The 14,314-nt window shown below is 40.3% G+C and overlaps 1 non-coding gene across 1 annotated transcript; it reads left to right on the forward strand.

Annotated features, from left to right (window-relative positions):
• Positions 1-12,311: 12,311 nt before the first annotated feature.
• On the forward strand, positions 12,312-12,418 carry LOC125496216 (small nucleolar RNA R71). Its single transcript, XR_007272913.2, has one exon. It is a non-coding gene; the product is annotated as a small nucleolar RNA R71 (small nucleolar RNA).
• Positions 12,419-14,314: the final 1,896 nt, after the last annotated feature.

Genomic DNA, 14,314 nt, shown 5'->3' on the forward strand with positions numbered 1-14,314 from the left:
GTGCGTAGTACGCGTAACAAGGATGTTCATATTGTCAAAGTTCTTTGGTCTAACCACGAGTCAGAAGAGGCAACGTGGGAAGCCGAAGAGGATATGAAGAAAAAGTATCCAGACCTATTCCTTGAGGTGAGTTACGAGGGCGTAACTCGTTTTCTTTAAGGGGGTAGAATGCGATAAATTTCGCGCTTTTGTATTTTTTATGAGATTTTCATGCATATGTATGCCTATGTTGGACAATTTGCACATATTAGTGCAAAAGAAGTAGAGTCTCTGCATAAGAAAAGTTTCATAAGTAACACAAGTGTTTTAAAAATGGGAAAGTGCACGAGAGGCACTACTTTTCTCAAAAGTTTTCGAAATGTTAGTTAAACTTTTGAAAGTACGAGGTTTTGTGTTAAGTTTCGGGACGAAACTTCTTTTAAGGGGGAGACTGTAATCCCCCACATTTTTAAAGATTTTCATAAATATTTAAATATTTATGTAGTTATATTTAAATCCAAATGAGTTTGGAAAATGATTTGACTTTTAAAATACTATTTTAAAAGTCAACTAAAAATATTTTCATAGCTTAATAAAATTGAAAATGTTTTAATTAAGCATGTCTTAATAAAGTTAAATATTAAAGTATATTGAAAAAGAATTTTAATGGAATCGAAACTCCTAAAAGGATAAAAAGGAAAAGAGTCCTGTTGATGATTAAAGTCCTAAGTTGATCATCTTATTAGTCATCAAATCTTTTTAAATCTTATCTGTTTTCCTAAACCTAAAAGGATTAGCCTTTATGTAAATATCCTAAAATCCAATTATTTTATCCCACACAATTATTTTTATAAACCTCACGCCATCATTCACTTCCTCCTTCGACATTTTTCTCCTTCCTCTTCCTTTGTGCCGTGAGTTCCATATTTTCTCCAAAGATCGTTTCTTCTTCGCTAAGTAACGTTTCTTGTTGAACAAGAAACGTCACAAATATTTTTTGAACCAAGATCTTTGCTGCCGTCGCCCTTGCTGCTGTCACAAGCTTCCGGCGCCTTTTCCTCCTCCTTGTTGTGGTTGTTTTCTTTTCTTCTTCTCTAAGATTCCATTAAAGTATTGGTTTTACATTATTTTATTATTATTAGCATGTTTATGATTTAAATTATTATTTTATATGGAAAATATATTTCGGTTTTCATGTGTAAAAATAATAATTTTAGATTTATTATTTTCAGTTTTTATTATGAAAGATATAGTTTTTAGGGTTTTTAATCACTAGAAACTATATATTTAAAGTATAAATATGAGTTTTGATTAGAATATGATTTTTATATTGCATTAAATATATTTTCAGAAGTTTATAAATTTTTATAAGTGCTGGAATTTCAGAAAGTATGTATTTTAAGGGTTTTAATGATTCTTAATCACTAGAATAGTTGTACTATACTAGGGATTAAAAATAACAAAAGTTTAATACATAAAAACGATTTTAAAGACGTTTAAAAGGGTTTGGGACGTTTTTAAAGTTGCTGTAAATTTTTAGTTCAAAGTATTTATTTTATTATTTTATTTTCTAGGCGGAGAATTCATAGTAGGAAACTTTTAGAGCGCAAAAGTGGCCTACCGATTCGTTTACACAAGGTATGTACATAGTTTACGTGCTTTATGATTTAGAAACATGCCTTAGGGATGTTTTATTTATTAGTATCATGTATAGGACTATGTTGTTCGTATATATGATTACTGGAATTGTTTTACATGATATCTTGCCTATGTGCTACATGTAAACTAGAAGTAGTTATGAGTATGTATGTTTGTATGGAAGTTTGATGCAAGCAGATAAGTTCAGTTCATGTATTAATTCGTGAGTGAATTAATGTAAGTAAGTTGAATCATGTGTTACATAGATTCATGAGTATCATTTATTTATCTTATAAGAACCGTGGATCTTATTTGGTAAGTATGAGTTATATCTATATAAAGATACAGTTTACTGTTGGCTAGGTTCAACAGGCAAGTTAGTAAAGAATAAAAGAAGTTAAAGGAGTCTTGAATGATAAGTTGTGAACACTTGTTGATTCTAAGATTAAAAAGGAGTTTTGTGATGTTTATGTGATTGTTAGTTGTGAGTGTTATGTGATTGGTTGGTGTCAACACAAGTATAAAAATGAATGCAACGTAAAGTGAAACGAGATAGGTTATTGGTAAGCGTGTCGCGCACCTATCAAAAGTAATTACCTAACTAACTACCTAAATATGTAGCAGAGCAAGTCAGGGTCGAATCCACAGGGACAAACAGTATCAAACACTAGATATCTTGACTCAATCTAACTAAACGAGTGACAAACAATGATGAAAGGGGTGTTGAACTAATACTAACGCTAACCTATGACAATCACTAGAAACGCACAAGGTATAATAAGTTAATTAAAACATCTAGAATTAAGCATCACCACTAGCATGACCAATACATGAATAATTTCCATCCCAAATAAACATAATCAACGGTTCAAGAGGAGTAATGCACCCTATAACTACCAAAGACCTCTCCCGAGTACCAATGGCTACTCTAAACAAGCAATCAAACCTACTCCCGTGGAATCATGCAAGAAAGAGACATTAAGCATAGCATCACAATTAAATTCCTAGCAATCCTATCTAACTATTCCCATAGAAGATATTCATACCATTGATTGGATCAACAAAACCATCTAGATTCAATTCCCATTGAAAATAAGATATACAGAGTCAAATCAAAACCACCTATCCCTAGTATGATAATGAGCATAAGAACAATCCAATCAAACAAGAACAATTGATCATATAAAATTGAGATTAATGGAAGAATTCATATATTAAATCATTGCTAGGGTTTAACTTAACCCTAGATTAATAGACTACTCACTCATAATTGAAATAACAAAGCAAATAATAAACAAATTAAGAGACATAATAATAATGAAAGGAAAGAAGAGTTTAAGAAAACTTAGTCTTTACTTGAAGGAATCAAAGCGTAGTAATCAATGTTCAACAATGGAGTAAACTCAAAAGCTCTCTAAAAAGTTATAAAATGTATTCTCTAGTAAAAAGGCGTAATTTCTAATTCTAAGAAAATAGTATTTATATGTCTCGTAAAAGTGACGCAACACGCGCTTAAAACGCTCAAAGATCGTCTCGCCCGACCGGTCGGGCGGATTTCGCCCGGTCGGGCGGTCGTCAGGTATGATGTTCCTTCTTCGCGCCTGGCCGGGCGCCTTTCAGCATGATTATCCCTCGCCTCGCCCGACCGCCCGGGCGGATTTCGCCTGGTCAGGCCCGTAAGTGGAAAGGCTTGGCAGCTTAACTTTTCAGAAAATCGACTAAGTAAAGTTCTCCCGACCCGCCGGGGCGGATTTAACCCGGTCGGGCGCGGGAGCAATTTCACTTGGAGTTTCAGCATCCGAATTTTGACTAAGTAAGAATCGCCCGACCAGTCGGGGCAGATGTCGCCCGGTCGGGCGGTCATCAGGTTTTTAGCCAAATGTGAGATTTTCGCGCGTCCCGACTTCATGTCTTATGTAGCGATATCAAGGATTAGGAAATGCACCAAAATATGATTTTTCCTACAAAAGTCAATCTGAAAACACAACCACACTACAAGACACACATTAGTACTAAAAAGGGCTCCAAAGAGCGCAATTAATAGCAATAATTCAAGGGGAACGGGGGTAAAATACAATATAAAATAGACACATCAAACTCCCCCAAGCTAGACTTTTGCTTGTCCCTAGGCAAAACATGTCTGAAAATCAACAGTTCAAGGCATCAATAGTGGTTTCACCCCATCATAAAATTCTTGAAATGACAATAGATCGAATCCAAACACACCACAAATCATAATCGGTAAGGTTTGACAAAAACAAATACCAATCAGGGATAAGAATCAAGAGAGGCCACTAAATATGCGCTGCAAATCAATGAGAAGGATCTCACAAGGGGACTCACCACTCATTTGTAAAGCACTCTCCAAGCAGTTAAAATGACTGCTTCTTTCCATCCCCAGTACCCGTCCCTACTCTCATACTCTTGTGTTTGAAGGGTAATATATGGCGCTCAATTGCTCCACTTCACCAAGTTAGTCCATAGGCTTGTATCATCTCTCCACATCAGGTAGTTATACATGCAAACAAATCATATGACTCAATTAAGGTTGTAATGGGGCTTAAGGTGGTAGGTGTGGCATATATTTGGGAATGTGGTGCTTAAGGTAGTAAAGTGTTACTACAACTTTTGAACGAAACATCCCACACGACATATAAATTTCAACACAACTATAACCCATTTTTCTTTCATCTCATCTCCTTTATCTTTTCACATAACCCAAGTAATGACTTCCAATATGACATAATTCAAATGAGATCTCTCTCTTAGAATTTTTTTTTCAATTTGATTTTCATAATTGCTCTTGGAAACCTTACTTGTCTTGTTTTTAGGAGTTCTCTACTTTAGCTACTAGCTAATGAGGATAGAGAAGAATTTCTTTTGCACATGTAATCAATCATATTTGTTCTCTTTCTTGCAATTTTTTTTTCATTCATACCAACAACCAATTTCATAATCCACAAGTTAGTCAACCAAAAATTCCTAAATACTTCACTACCAATGGTAAAGAGACGTATTTTTGGAAATGAGGAGCTCATAATGTAGTTGTCAAAAGAAACAGGCTCAGCTCAGAGTGGTTAACTAGGGGAAATGAATGCAGGGAAGGTTATTTGGTCTTTTGGTGCAAATTCCTACGTGAGTCATAATCATTTTTGTTCAGACATTGTATAACTAATGCATCAATGGAGAGAAAACACAAGTTCTAGCATCCCTCATGAAGTGGGCATACACACAAGAAAAGCATGACGTTAAGGCACAGAAGCTCACAGTTAAGCCTAAACATGCTTGCAGGACATATAGAGTGCCACAATCTTGATTCTTATCATAGATCTAAGTACAGTTATGCCATGCCTTGGTGATCAATCATTGTTTCGTGTCCATCAACAATCCAAAGTCAAAACAGCATTATGATAGCATGGGGCACAGGGAAACAACTATTCAACCTTGACTTTGATTTTTCTCTTCCTTTTTTTTTTGTTTTTTTTTCAGCAGGCTTCACACATCATACACGGTGAAGACAAAACAAACCAAAAGAAAAACAAAGAAAAAGAACGAAAAGAAAAACACACAAAACACACCAAACACTCAAAAAAACTATGCTAAACTGAACTACAAAAGCTGTAAACTACCTAAGAAGTGATAGAAGATACTGGATGTATAGTGAAGATCCTCCCCCAAGCTGAACGTGGCAATGTCTGCATTGCAACAAGGTGAAGGAAAGGAACACGACCCTCAGTTGGCCATAGAATCAGAATCAGAATCATCAGCAGCAGGATCCTGAGTACCGGTGCCTCTGCCACTCTCTCCAGCTCCACCATAGGCGGGGTTCCAGGTGTACCAACTGGGGTGCGGACCCGCCTGAGCGATCGTACCAAGGCGCTGGTCATCGTAGATGGTGTCTACGCGGCGCTCTAGGCGCTCTAGAGCTTGAGTGTTGGTAGTCATATTCAGTTCCATACGCTGCAGCACACTCATCATCCCCTCAAAGTCAACAGTAGGGGGAGGGGGTTGCCTCTCGCCTACAGTATACATGTGGAGGCTCAGGAACGGGACCAGTCTCAGGTGGGTGGGCCGCATCTCCAACAAGAAGGGGATAGGTAGGTGGAGCGGCATTCCCTGAGTGGGCATCCTCTATAAGCGGCTGGGCTAAGGTGGGGTTGGGAAGAAGTATAGATTGGTTAGCGGCAATCATCCACCTATAATTCCAACCACTAGGGACAATGTACCGGGCGCATAAGAAGTGGTCAAGGTCAAGGTAAGAAGGCCCCGGAACAGCATTGGCCCGAATCTCAACATGGCCGAAATGACACGCGATGTGGGTGACTAGTCCCCCAATGACAATAGGTACGGAGGAACGGACATTGTCGTCCTCCTCAAAAGTGGGGTAAGTCGTAGAAATCTTATGCAGATGATGCATAAATGCATGCGCAAGATCAAACGGCATAGGCATGGTGACGGGCCAAGATAAGTGCCGAGAGCACTTAGTTCCTCAGTCCTAGAGGTGTTGGGTTCCCACCTCCCAAAGATAGTACTCCCCAAGAATTTTAACAGCAATCGAATGCTAGGATGATGGACCGACTTGATCTGTAAATGCTGACAGTTGGGTGGTCTAACACCAGTGAGGGCTTCCCAAAGTTGGCCTAGCAGAAATGTTTCTGGTTTCTTCCTTTCCCCCCTAACGGTCATACCAAATAGTTGTGCAAATTGACGGAGGGTCAGTTCCTCCACATTGGCAAGGCGAAAATACATGACATGGTCATTTTGGGAGTGTTTTCGAATATCTAAGGAACTTAGAAATTCTAGGGTGAGGTCCGCATAGGTGACGTGGTACATGGTGAGGAATTGTTCTAGTCCCATTCCAACAAATAATGTGCGGGTAATTTCAGCAATACCCAAAACATGCAAGAGGTCACGATGAACAAATTAGGTAGGGGCAATCATACGATGCTTAAGTTTTTGAAAACGCACCTTTTGAGCCTCATCCTTGAAAATTACATGAGGAAAGTCAGGATCTACCTCAATTGCAGTAGGTTGAGTGCCACGTGTACCTCGTCGACCCGCCATTAGGGATGATGAAAACCTGCAAAAACAGAGCAATGGTGGAGAAAGTGACAATTTTACAAAAATTTGAAGAAAATCATCTCATAATGCACCATAAAGTGGAAAAACGCAATTTTCAAGGTTAATTTAGCAAGAAGCTCCATAAAAATCAAACCTTTACTCAAGAAAACCCAACAAGAGGAGGGAGAAGAAGAAGGAAGAGGAGAGAGAGTGAGGGGGAAAAAGTTGTAAGTAAGATGGGGAAATTGGTGAGGATGAGTGAAAGATTAGAAATTGTGAAGAAATTCTAGAGTGTAGATGGTGAGGAAGGAGAGAATTGGGGTTAGGGTTTTGAGAGAGAGAGAAGGTGAGAGGAAGAAGATGAAGTTAGATGGGGGTTTGAAAGAGAGTGAAAGAAAAGAAAAAAAAATCGTGGGTTAACTTCGAAGAATCTGCGCCTCGCCCGACGGGCGGATTTCGCCCGACCGCCCGGGCGGAAATTTTTCCTTAGTTTTTTTTCGCGTTTTCTGAATTCCTTCCTTGGATCTGTGCTTGCGCGCCCGACCGGGCAGATTTCGCCCGACCGCTCGGGCGAAATTTCTTACTTAGTATTTTTTCGCGTTTAACTTTGCCCAGCAATGGTTGCTTGCGCGCCCGCCCGGGCAGATTTCGCCCGACCACCCGGGCGGTGCCCAGTGCACATACTTTTGCGCTTTTAGTCCGTTTTCCCATGTTCCTGCAGTGGTGTTCCACACATATCCAAATTTTTCACTCCAAAATCACTCCAAAAATAATATAAGAGAAGAAAAAATGAAAATAAAATAAAGTCAAAAGAAAAATAAAAAGTAGGAAATTGGGTTGCCTCCCAATAAGCGCTAGTTTTTAAGGTCATTAGCTCGACCTCCTCTAGTGTCACTCAGGTGAAGGGAAGGAGAGTATGATGTCAACTTGCTCAGCAATGGGATCTCCAACTCGGTAATGCTTCAATCTGTGGCCATTGACTTTGAAAGTGACACCTTGCCGGTTCCAAAGCTCCACTGAACCATAAGGAAAAACCTTGCAAACTTTGAATGGACCGGACCACCGCGAACGAAGTTTACCAGGAAATAGCTTCAGACGAGAATTAAAAAGAAGAACCAAATCCCCTTCCTTGAACTCTCGGCGCACAATTCCCTTGTCATGCCATCTCTTAGTCTTCTCCTTGTACAATCTAGAACTCTCATAAGCATCCAGACGAAGCTCATCAAGCTCAGCAAGTTGAAGGAGTCTCTTCTCAGCCACCGTTTGAGAGTCGAAATAGAGGCTCTTAATAGCCCAAAATGCACGATGCTCAAACTCAATAGGAAGATGACATGCTTTCCCATAAACAAGACGGTAGGGGGTGGTACCTATGGGGGTCTTGAATGTTGTTCTGTAAGCCCATAATGCATCATCAAGTTTAGCAGCCCAATCTTTTCGTGTTCGTGCAATCGTCTTCTCTAGGATAGTTTTGATCTCACGGTTGGAAACCTTACTTGGCCACTAGTTTGTGGGTGATAGGAAAGTCCCACTCGGTGGTGTACCCCATACTTCTTAAGCATAGCTTCAAATTTGTTCTCCAGAAAGTGCTTACCTCCATCACTAAACAAAACCCATGGAATGCCAAAACGAGGAAAAATAGTTTTCTTGAAAAATCTACTAACTACACGAGCAGCATTAGTTGGAGAAGCAAGAGCCTCCACCCATTTGGAGACATAGTCCACAGCAACCAGAATGTACTTGTTCCCATGAGAAGAAGGGAACGGACCCATGAAATCTACACCCCACACATCAAATATCTCCACTTCAAGAATAGTGTTGAGGGGCATCTCGTTCCGACGGGAAAGATTTCCCGTTCTTTGACAGCGATCACAAGAATGCACATAATGATGAACATCCTTGAACAAAGTAGGCCAATAAAAACCACATTGAAGAATTTTCGCTGCAGTTTTATTAGTACTAGCATGGCCTCCACAAGGTAAATCATGACAATGAGATATAATAGAGGATACCTCATTTCCAGGAATACACCTTCTAATCACCCCATCTGCGCAAGACTTGTAAAGGAAGGGCTCATCCCAAAAATACCTCCTCACATCCTTAAAGAATTTCTTCTTTTGTTGAGATGAATATCCATGAGGAATAGTGTCACTAGCCAAATAGTTGGCTATATCAGCATACCATGGGATCTCTGCAGTGGCTAAAGCTAGAAGCTGCTCATCAGGAAAAGTATCATCAATTGGTAGAGCCTCATCACCCTCAGCATCCATAACAATTCGAGAAAGGTGATCTGCAACAACATTCTCAGCACCCTTCTTGTCTCGAATCTCCAAGTCAAACTCTTGTAACAACAAAATCCACCGAATCAAACGGGGCTTAGCATCCTTCTTGCTCATCAAATATTTAAGAGCCGCATGATCAGTGTGAATTATCACCTTCGACCCCACCAGATAGGACCGAAATTTCTCCATCGCATATACAACTGCTAACAGTTCCTTCTCAGTTGTGGCATAGTTCATCTGGGCCGGAGTAAGAGTCTTGCTTGTATAGTAGATGGCATGCAGTTTACCATCCTCCCTCTGACCCAATACTGCTCCCACTGCGTAGTCACTAGCATCGCACATAATCTCGAAAGGGAGATTCCAGTCAGGCGATTGAATTATAGGAGCAGAAATAAGAGCCGCTTTTAACCTGTGAAAAGCCTCAGTACAAGCATCAGTAAACACAAAGGGACATCTTTGCCTAAAAGCTCAGTTAGAGGTCGAGCAATTTTGGAAAAATCTTTTATGAACGGGGTAGAATCCCGCATGACCAAGAAAACTCCTTACTCCTTTGACAGAGTTAGGAGGTGGTAAACGCTCAATGACCTCTATTTTGCTTTGTCGACTTCAATGCCCCGATGAGAAACAATATGACCCAGAACGACTCCTTGTTGCACCATAAAATGACATTTTTCCCAGTTGAGAATCAAATTAACTTCTTTGCATCTATGGAGCACCTTTTGTAAATTAGCAAGGCAAACGTCAAAAGATGTTCCATAGACGGAGAAGTCATCCATAAATACTTCCATAGAGTTCTCAATAAGACTGGAAAAAATTGCCATCATGCAACGCTGAAAAGTGGCAGGAGCATTACACGTCCAAATGGCATCCTTCGATATGCAAAGGTGCCATAAGGACATGTGAATGTAGTCTTTTCCTGGTCACTTGGATGAATAGGAATTTGGAAAAAACCAGAGTATCCATCCAACCAACAAAAAAAGGAATGTTTTGCCAGTCTTTCTAACATCTGATCAATGAAGGGGAGGGGAAAATGATCCTTGCGGGTGGCCTTATTCAATCGTCTATAATCAATACACATGCGCCACCCTGTCACAGTTCTAGTGGGACTTGCTCACCCTTATCATTCTTGACAACGGTCATACCTCCTTTCTTAAGGACTACTTGAACAGGGCTAACCCACTTACTATCTGAGATAGGGTAGATTATACCTGCATCAAGCAATTTAAGAACCTCTTTCTTGACTACTTCCATCATATTTGGATTAAGTCTTCGTTGAGATTCTATAGAAGAAGCATGTTCGTCCTCAAGAATGATTTTGTGCATGCAAAATGAGGGATTAATACCCTTAATATCATCAATGGTGTACCCAATGACATTCTTATATTTCCTTAAAATAACGAGCAATTTTTCAATTTGAATGTCATCAAGCTCAGCATTAACAATAATAGGGTATGTATCATTGGGACCCATGAACACATATTTCAAAGTAGAGGGGAGAGGTTTCAGTTCTACCTTAGGAGGCGTAGTACTCTCCTTAGTGTCCTCCGAATGCAGCAACTCCTGGAGAGGCTCTTCAGATTCAGTGCTGTGTCTCCTCTAGAAGTCTCTTGTATTCCTTAGTCTCCCAATCTTCCTCATCAGCACTACCCATCAAGACCGTTTGTAGCGAATCATCCAGTTGCAGATTGAAAGCCTCGCTTCTATCACCTCATCAAGAGCATCCACTCTATAAACAGTTTCTCCCATAGAAGGAGAAGTCATGGAGTTTGTGAGTGTGTACTCCATCTTTTCATCACCTACTTCAAAAGTGATTTTACCCTTCTTCATGTCAATAATGGCTCCAGCAGTGGCCAAAAAGGTCTCCAAGAATTATGGGAACTTGTGCATCCTCCTTCATCTCCATGACGACAAAATCACAGGAATAAAGAATTTACCCACTCGAAGAGGAACATCTTCAATATACCAAGTGGAAACTTCACTGTCCTGTCAGCTAGTTGTAGAGAGATGCGTGTGGGTTTTAGTTCGCCCATGTTGAGTTGCTTGCAGATAGATAACGGCATGAGACTAACACTAGCCCCAAGATCACAAAGCATTCTTGATAGCAATATCTCCAAGCTTGACCGGAATGGAATAGCTGCCCGGATCTCCTAGCTTTTCTGGAAGCGTATTCTGCAAAATAGCACTACACTCAGCAGTTAGTGAAACAGTGACATTTTCTTCAATTTTTCGTTTGTTAGAGAGCATGTCTTTCAAAAACTTAGCGTAAGAAGGCATCTCAGATATGGCATCCAAGAAAGGTATGTTGATGTGTAGCTTCTTCAGGATGTCAAGGAACTTCCCATATTTCTTTTCAAGTTTTGCCTGTGCCAATCTTTGAGGGAACGGAACAGGTGGCTTGTATGGTTTAATAGGAATGACAGTGGGTTCCTCCTTCTCAGGCTTCTTAGCTTCATCTTCCAAACCCGTCTTCTCTTGAACTTCTTCACTCAACTCTATAACCTCTTTTGCAGTGCTGTTTTGCTCAGTTACCCTCCTTGTAGGCTCTTGCAATTCTTTACCGCTCCTCAATGAAATGGCATTGATGTCTCCCTTAGGATTTGGTTCGGTTTGCCCAGGAAGTTGGCCTGAAGGTTTAGAGAGGTGGCTTACCTTTTGGGCTAGTTGGGTCATCTGACTCTCCATTAATTTATTATGAGCAGTGATTTGTTGAGAGAATTGTTGAAGAATTCATTCTGCTTGGCTTGGTATTCAACTTGCTTTGCCTGAGAGGAAGCTAAATTCTCCATGATAGTCTCAAGGTTGGGTCGAGAGGATGATGATGAAGGGTTAAATGGTGGTCTTTGTTGGAAACCAGGTGGCTGGGAGTAGTTGGTGTGTGGAGGTTGAGGTTGGTTATTTTTGTAGGAGAAATTTGGGTGATGCTTCCAACCTGGGTTAAATGTGTTTGAGTATGGGTTATTTTGTGGCCTTGTGTTTGTGTTTGGAGGGCATTGACATGCTCAGTTCCCGCTCCCATATTATTATATTGACACTCAGTAAAGGAGTGACCTTGCACTTCACAAATCTCACAAGGCGCTACTGGTCCGCTACTCAACTGATCAACTTTAGCTGCTAAAACTTGCACAGTGTTAGTTAAAGTAGCAATAGCATCAACCTCATACTTACCTCCCTTTTTAGGGCTCCACGAGATATACTCCAGTCATTCAGGTAATTGTTGGCAGCCATATCATCCAACAATGTCTTCGCGGCTTCTGGAGTTTTTGCCATGAAAGTACCGCCAGATGCGCATCAATAGAACTTCGAACTTCATGCTTCAGACCATTGTAGAATGTCTGAATCAGCAACCACTCAGGAATGCCGTGGTGTGGACACTGCCTTTGCAAAGCCTTGTATCTCTGCCATGCTTCATAGAGAGACTCCAATTCATGTTGTTGAAAGCCAGATATCTCGTTTCTGAACTTGGAAGTTCTCATAGGAGGGAAGAACTTGTAAAGAAAAGCCTTCTCAGTTCTGGCCATGTGGCAATCTTCCTCACTTCTTCTTCTTAAACCATTCCTTTGCTTCGTCCCTGAGAGAAAAGGAAAAGCACAATACCGAATTAAATCATCAGAAACATTAGTTAATTTCAAAGTATTGCATTTTTCTAAAAAGTTAGCCAAATGATCAGTAGGGCTCTCTTTGGGTGTTCCCGCATAGGAATCCTGTGAGATAAACTGGATGAATTGTGGCTTGAGCTCGAAATGATTGGCAGCGGTTGTCGGTCTGTTTATGGTGGTGGTGGTCTCATCGGGCATAGCATATTCCCGTAGAGACTTTGGTGGTGCTTTATCTCCCATTGTTGGTTCTTGTTGTTGTTGTCTTCTTCGACTTCCTAATCGTCTTGCTGTAGCCTCGATCTCGCGATCAAGAGTAATCAGATCTTGTGAACCCTTGCTACGAGTGCGCATGCAACAAAAAGACTGAAAGAAAAGAGATCAAACAGCAAATAGAGTGACAATGATCGAACAAAGACTGTTTAGCTAAATCAATCACAGATAAACTAATCTAATACCGTTAGTCCCCGGCAACGGCGCCAAAATTTGGTAGGCGTGTCGCGCACCTATCAAAAATAATTACCTAACTAACTACCTAAATATCTAGCAGAGCAAATCAGGGTCGAATCCACAGGGACAAACAATATCAAACACTAGATATCTTGACTCAATCTAACTAAACGAGTGACAAACAATGATGAAAGGGGTGTTGAACTAATACTAACGCTAACTATGACAATCACTAGAAACGCACAAGGTATAATCAGTTAATTAAAACATCTAGAATTAAGCATCACCACTAGCATGACCAATACATGAATAATTTCCATCCCAAATAAACATAATCAACGAATTCAAGAGGAGTAATGCACCCTATAATTACCAAAGACCTCTCCCGAGTACCAATGGCTACTCTAAACAAGCAATCAAACCTACTCCCTGGAATCATGCAAGAAAGAGACATTAAGCATAGCATCACAATTAAATTCCTAGCAATCCTATCTAACTATTCCCATAGAAGATATTCATACCATTGATTGGATCAACAAAACCATCTAGATTCAATTCCCATTGAGAATAAGATATACGGAGTCAAATCAAAACACCTATCCCTAGTATCTATAATGAGCATAAGAACAATCCAATCAAACAAGAACAATTGATCATATAAACTTGGGATTAATGGAAGAATTCATATATTAAATCATTGCTAGGGTTTAACTTAACCCTAGATTAATAGACTACTCACTCATAATTGAAATAACAAAGCAAATAATAAACAAATTAAGAGACATAATAATAATGAAAGGAAAGAAGAGATTAAGAAAACTTAGTCTTTACTTGAAGGAATCAAAGCGTAGTAATCAATGTTCAACAATGGAGTAAACTCAAAAACTCTCTAAAAAGTTATAAAATGTATTCTCTAGTAAAAAGGCGTAATTTCTAATTCTAAGAAAATAGTATTTATATGTGGCGCAACCCGCGCTTAAAACGCTCAAAGATCGTCTCGCCCGACCGGTCGGGCGGATTTCGCCCGGTCGGGCGGATTTCGCCCGGTCGGGCGGTCGCCAGGTATGATGTTCCTTCTTCGCACCTGGCCGGGCGCCTTTCAGCATGATTATCCCTCGCCTCGCCCGACCGCCCGGGCGGATTTTTTGCCCGGTCGGGCCCGTAAGTGGAAAGGCTTGGCAGCTTAACTTTTCAGAAAATCGACTAAGTAAAGTTCGCCCGACCCGCCGGAGCGGATTTCACCCGGTCGGGCGCGGGAGCAATTTCACTTGGAGTTTCAGCATCCGAATTTTGACTAGAATCGCCGACCAGTCG

The sequence above is a fragment of the Beta vulgaris genome, chromosome 4 (assembly GCF_026745355.1).
Source record: "Beta vulgaris subsp. vulgaris cultivar EL10 chromosome 4, EL10.2, whole genome shotgun sequence".
NCBI lineage: Eukaryota > Viridiplantae > Streptophyta > Magnoliopsida > Caryophyllales > Amaranthaceae > Beta > Beta vulgaris.